Source organism: Trachypithecus francoisi, unplaced genomic scaffold (assembly GCF_009764315.1).
Source record: "Trachypithecus francoisi isolate TF-2019V2 unplaced genomic scaffold, Tfra_2.0 Lachesis_group2, whole genome shotgun sequence".
In the NCBI taxonomy this organism is placed as follows: Eukaryota; Metazoa; Chordata; class Mammalia; order Primates; family Cercopithecidae; genus Trachypithecus; species Trachypithecus francoisi.
The window spans coordinates 110,132,554-110,138,642 of record NW_022681465.1 but is presented as its reverse complement, the minus strand read 5'-3'; positions in this window follow the sequence as shown (position 1 = coordinate 110,138,642).

The following is a 6,089-nucleotide window of genomic DNA, read 5'->3' as shown; positions in this document are numbered from 1 at the left end:
ACACAATTACTTAATTACCAAGCAACATGGACTTAGAGGAAATCCTCCAAGAAAAACTTGTGTCTTTAGCATGAGTCGGTTTGTCCTGTTCTTTCGTGTTCTAGGGCTTGAGCACTGTTTGCCATCTGGTTTCTAATGTCACCAAGGAGGAAAAGGCCTGTGCACGCAGCACACAGCATGGTCTGGCGCTCACAGCAATATGTTTCTGTGATTACAGGAGGCCTGGAGAGAGCAGGAGAGTGGTATGTATGGGGGAATCCCTCCCGTGTGCATGAGGAATCCAGGTGATGAGGATGTGCCACTGTCGCGCTGGCTCTCCTGCAGACAGGCAGCTGGAGTTGAGCTTCCTGTTGTGACTGAGGACGACCCAGGCTGTGGTGGGAGAAGTGGTTGCTCTGGTGAAGGACCTGTGGGCACATTCTGCAGTCCCTGAGAGGAACTGCATTCTCTGCGTGTGGGGTGGGTTTGTGTGCACGGGACTGGCGTGTGTCTGTGTGAGTGTGTGTAGTGTGAGGCCGACTGTGCCTGGGTGTTGTGTGGTTCCCTAACACATGTCTCCCCCGTATTAGCGTCACATTCTTAGCAAAAAATGCCATCACTCTTGCAGCCTGATGAGAGGCACAGGCAATTATTAGTGAAAATGTAAGCTTACGATGTGTGTAGTTTATTGCATGTAAAGAGCACTTCAATTAAGCAAAGGAAATCCTGTCAACACCCAGCAAATGTTCATTGGGTACTAATAGAACAAAACTGTCTTAGGATCCCTACTAGTTCATTTTTATTTTTCAATGGGAATCCCCTTCCAAACCTCATTTTTCAATAAACCTCACCTGGTAACAGGCCTTTCCATTTCCCCCTGTCATAGGAGTGGTCGTGTCACCTCACTGTTGCCACTTCCCTCCTTCACAAGCCTTTTCTACTGAAGTCGTCAGAACTCATCCCCCACCACCCGTCTTCAGCATGGGGAGTGGGCGGGGCTTCTTTCTTTGCAGGGAGACCCTGGGCAGCCCCATGCTATGACCAGTTTTGGTAGGAGACTGAGAAAGAGGAGCCTGCAGGCAGGGTTGGGGTAAAATCACTTGACTGTCCTCACTGCAGCGTCATATGACCATCAGATAATGTGGCCCAGAACAGGTAATGCCGGGGTCATGTAGCGGCTCAGCCTGCAGCACTCAGCCTAGTCATGGTTTCTGTGTGTTCGGCTCAGGAAACACAGCAACAGGGCAAGGGAACCAAAAGGTTTGCCCGTGGCTCTGAGTGGCAGGGTGAGCACCTGCCTTCCTCCTCGCCAGCCAGAGGGTGGCTCGTGAACTGCAGGTGGGAAAGACAAACAGCTGTGGGACAGCAGAAGGCTCCGTGGTGCTCCCGTTGCCCCCACTGTTGACAAAGGTTCTTCTTTGCCTCTGAAGGCCTGTGCAAAAAACAAGTCAAGGTGGTTGGTTTCAGTCCATATGAATCTAAAATGAGCCAAACTATGGTTTGAGTTTCTTTGGAGTGTGCACTTGGTAGAAACTTCTTTGGGTTTATGTGCACTTGGTAGAAACTTCTTTGGGTTTATGGATCTCCATGCAGCTCTTCTGTCTGGATGGCATGGAGGGTCTGGGTGGAGGGGCGCACCACCCCCACCCTGTGTCATCAGACCTCCTGCTCCCCCAGGGCCCGGGGGCATGAGACTCTGCCTGTTGATCCTTGAACCTCCCCCCTCCCTCTTTGTGTTTCAGTATCTGGAGGTCCAGCCCCCTGAAGGCGCCCGTGTGCATGCCTGGGCTCAGTGCCTCCTGCAGGACATTTATAGACACTCTGGCACAACACACACCCTCAGCAGAGAGCAGGACACAGGCCTCAGTGCCCTGGGATAGATTCTGGGGAGCCAGGGGCCAAGCCACCTTCCAGGGCCCGAGGAGCCCTCTGAGACGAGACCTGCACACCCACCCCAGGGAGCCCCCCTCCTCAGCCTCTGTGCCCCGCAGTGACCCTCGGACCTCTGTGTGTGAACCTGCGGAAGGGCCGAACCTCGGTAGATTTCCCTAGTCCTCTGATCGTGTGAGCATGGAGATAAACCTTCCTCTGCAGTTTAATATACTTTAATTTAAAAAATATTCTTACTTTCACATGTTTATTTTTAGACACAAGCTGTCATTGCATCATCATAGTTTCCATGTTTTTGCTCAAGTAATTTTCCAATTGTTTCATTAGTTTTTTTGGATCTTTGGCCACTTGTTTTGGAGTTTTTGTCATTTTGACAGATGTTCTTTTATGCTTTGCATGGTTTTCTTAATGAGACATTTCTTAATGACTTTACCTTAGTTTTAAGAAATCCATAGTAGAGTAAGTTCCATTCAGACACAGTATTTTTTATGTTTTTACATAGTTTATATTCTGTTCATATTTTCACATATAGAAGTAGTAATGGCTGGGCACAGTGGCTCCAGCGCTGACTTATAATCCCAGCACTTAGATTGTTGTGCTTGATGCTGGAAAACCTTTTGAAGACAAGACTCCAAACAGTGACGTAGGCCACACTAGCTGATTAGAAATGAGAAACTTGCATTATTGACAGGCTTGGAAGATTCTTGTGGTCCTGTAGTCACCCCCATTTCCCTGGTCTTCACCTTGCCACTCCACTTTATTCTCATTTTCTGTTGCAGTAGCTATAATGCCACAATGTTTTGGGTTTTCCCCCCTTTTCTTCCTTCCTGTTGGCACTCAAATGACCACTCCTATTAAGTGATGGAATTCTAGAATTTTTTTCTGTATATTAAACCTGATACAGTTTCACTCAGTTTATCATCGTCAGGGTGCAAAGTAGTCACCTAGAGGTGCCACTCAGTACATAGCACTGTGTTTAGAAATTTAGGCAGCCATGAAGTATTTAGCCTCTGCTCTCTGAGACTTCAGGCAGAGCAGATACAGAGCTGAATGTGAGGTTGGGTTACTTACATCCAGCAGTACCAGAACGTGCCTGGAATCATGGGGGTGAGAAATTAACCTTGATTGGGGCAGGTATCTCTGATGCTTTCTGGAAGAGGATGGGGTCTGTGCCAGGCCTTGGATGTGGGGAGGAGGAGGAGCTGTCAGGAAGCAGCAGTGGCTTTAGCAATGGCACTGTTGTGAGAACGTGGCTATGTTTGGAGGACAGCCAGGGTTTTTGTGTGCAGTTTACAGCACCTGTAGGAGGCTGCACTGGTAATAAGCCCAGAAAAGTCGGCTGGGCCCAAGTTATGCAGGACTTTGAAGGTCAGTCTGATGAGTTGAGTGGGATAAATAGAAACTATAAGTAGCACCAACTCCATTGAGGACAGGTTTTGCTGCCAAAGGATTTTTCAGACTTTGTAGGATTGTGTAATGGTGGATAAAGAATTACTGACCTGAATGTATTTGATCTTTGATTGTTTTAGTATGCTAGATCTTGGAGGTGAAATGCTAACTAAGTCAAGGTGATGACTGTTGTTGAGACTTAATGCAAAATTAACCGCTAAAAGGCAGTGGCAGCTTAGAAGACCATGACTGATTGAGAGTTCTTGTTTTATCTTGACCTTGCAGAGCTGGTGTGTACAATGTCGAAAACCCCTGCAGTGTCCTCTTCCTCGCCCTCCTTGCCCCTTGCTCTCCCTCCCTCACCCTGCCTGCCCTCCTCCCCCCTCCCCTCTCCTCCCTCCCTCCCTCTCTTCTTGGTTCTCCCTTTCTTCCTTTCACTTCTCCTATGACAGGCTCTCATTTCTGAAGAGCCTGCTGTTCTCTTCCCATTTATTTATGATGCCATATGATCACATTCTTTTTTTTTTTTTTGAGACAGAGTCTCACTTTGTCATTGAGGCTGGAGTGCAGTGGCATGATCTCGGCTCCCTGCCACCTCGCCTCCCGGGTTCAAGTGGTTTTCCTGCTTCAGCCTCCTGGGTAGCTGGGATTACAGGCATATGCCACCATGCCTGGCTATTTTTATATTTTTAGTACAGACAGAGTTTCACCACGTTGGCCAAGCTGGTCTTAACTCTTGACTCAGGTGATCCACCCACCTTGGTTTCCCAGTGTTGGGCTTACAGGCATGAGCCACTGTGCCCAGCCACATCCTAACTTTTGATAACATGCCACAATCTTTCTTTCCTGTTCTCTCAAAGAGGTTAAATACTATTTTCATAATGAGTTATAATTGAGAAGTTTTCTCATGTCAAATATAAAAACAAAATTGTATAGTTCATCGACTCACTTACGTTTTACCAGCCATTTTTATTACAAATTATTGTTTAGTCAACACTTTAAAGTGTGTCCTAAATTTTCCTAAGTTTTATTAATAGATGATGATATTGATGATGAAATGTTTGATGATCACCATTTAAAGGATTATTTTGAACTGGCAATTCCAGGAGGGATGGAATTAAACATATGAAGATCTAGAAGGACTGGAGGCTCCAGAAAAAGATTGGACATTACCTGCAAGTGCTCCTAGGCAGGAATGTTCCAGTCTTTGTGGCTTTTCTGAAATTTGACATTAGAAAATCACTATTGTTCTCATTGGATGTTCACATGAAATTTAAGCCTCTGGTTTTCTTTGGACTCCATTTTTTCCAGGTATGAATTGATGAGGAATGCCTGCCTTTTCTTCCTTCTTCCTACCTCTCCCTCAACCTACAGAAAATTCAAAGGCTAACACAATGGAGATTTACATATTCTTCATGCAGATTCACCAGCTGCTAGTGTTTGCCACCTTTGCATTTTTTCTGTCTTCATACTTTCTTCCCTGAATCACTTGAAAGTAAATTGCAGAGAACATGACATTTTGCCACAACACTTCAGCATCTATCTCTTGTGAATCAGGACATCTTTCTCCATAATCACAGTTCTGTTATCTAACTTTGATATAATAATTTAAATTAATGTACCATCTACATTGAAATTTACGTGATTATCTCCCAAATGTCCTTTATTTTTATTGTTTTAGGGCCACAGTTTAATGAGAGATTAACCTCACCTTTGGTTGTCATATTTCTGTGTTCTCTTTTAATTTGGAGTCTTTCTTTCACGACGTGAAACATTTTGTAAAATCTAGGCTCTTTGGTTTTCAGAGTGACTCGCAATCTAGATACATCTGATTGCTCCCCTGCCTTGACTAGATTGGATTAAACCTTTTTGCCAGAATACACATTAAACAGTTTCCTCATGAGTGGATTCAGATTAAACATGGGCAGCGTGGTGTACTTCTCGTTGCCTCACACCAGGAGACGTTTGAGTCTGTCTGTCCCGTGATTTGTGATGCTGTATTTGGTAATTTTGGCTAAGGTGGAGTCGGCTAGACATCTCTTTGTGAAGGTAGCCTTTCCCCTTTGTTATCAGTCAGTCATCTGGGATGAGACATCAAAGCCCTGTGAACATCCTGTTCCCTGACAACCCTTCAGAGCTGGGTTCAGTGCCACTGCTGAAGCCTCTGAGAAACATTGATTACACTCACGTGACGGTGGGAATTTCTCAAATTCCTTCTACATTGACTGCCTGCGTTATTCAGTGAAGCAGACATTGTCTGTTCCCTACAGTTTCCCCTTCAAAATGTTCAATTTTAATTTAAAAGATTAATACAGTCAAGATATTCTTTCAACAGGCAAATGAAAAACCGCAGTTTAAACTCTAAGTTTCAATCAGAAACTAAGAGCTCCTGGATTTCCCGTGGCTCACACTCTTCTGAAACAACTCACAAAGAGCCTGAGGAAGCAGTTCTCCCTTATAAGTGGGCCAGTTTATTTGTCTCCCTGGGACTAGTAAGTACTGAAACGGTTCTTTTGTTCTTAAATTACACATGTAGCCAAAGCCCTTTACAAAGCTTTGTCGGGTGTCAGTGCTATAGGATTGTTCAATTCATAAATCTGGTAAGATGTGCAGAAACTTAACAGTTGTTACTTCCAGAGGCAGAAGGTGGCAGGCCGCAGAAGGAAAGATAAGCCCAGATTTCAGTGTGCATTCTTCTGTGCCTTGGAAATGTCCTACTAGTGTGTTATTCCAAAAAAATGAAAACTCCCAAATGCTGAAAACTCCCAAATGCTGAAAACTCCCAAATGGAGAAAACACACATTTCCGTTGGCTAATGCTTCACGGGGACA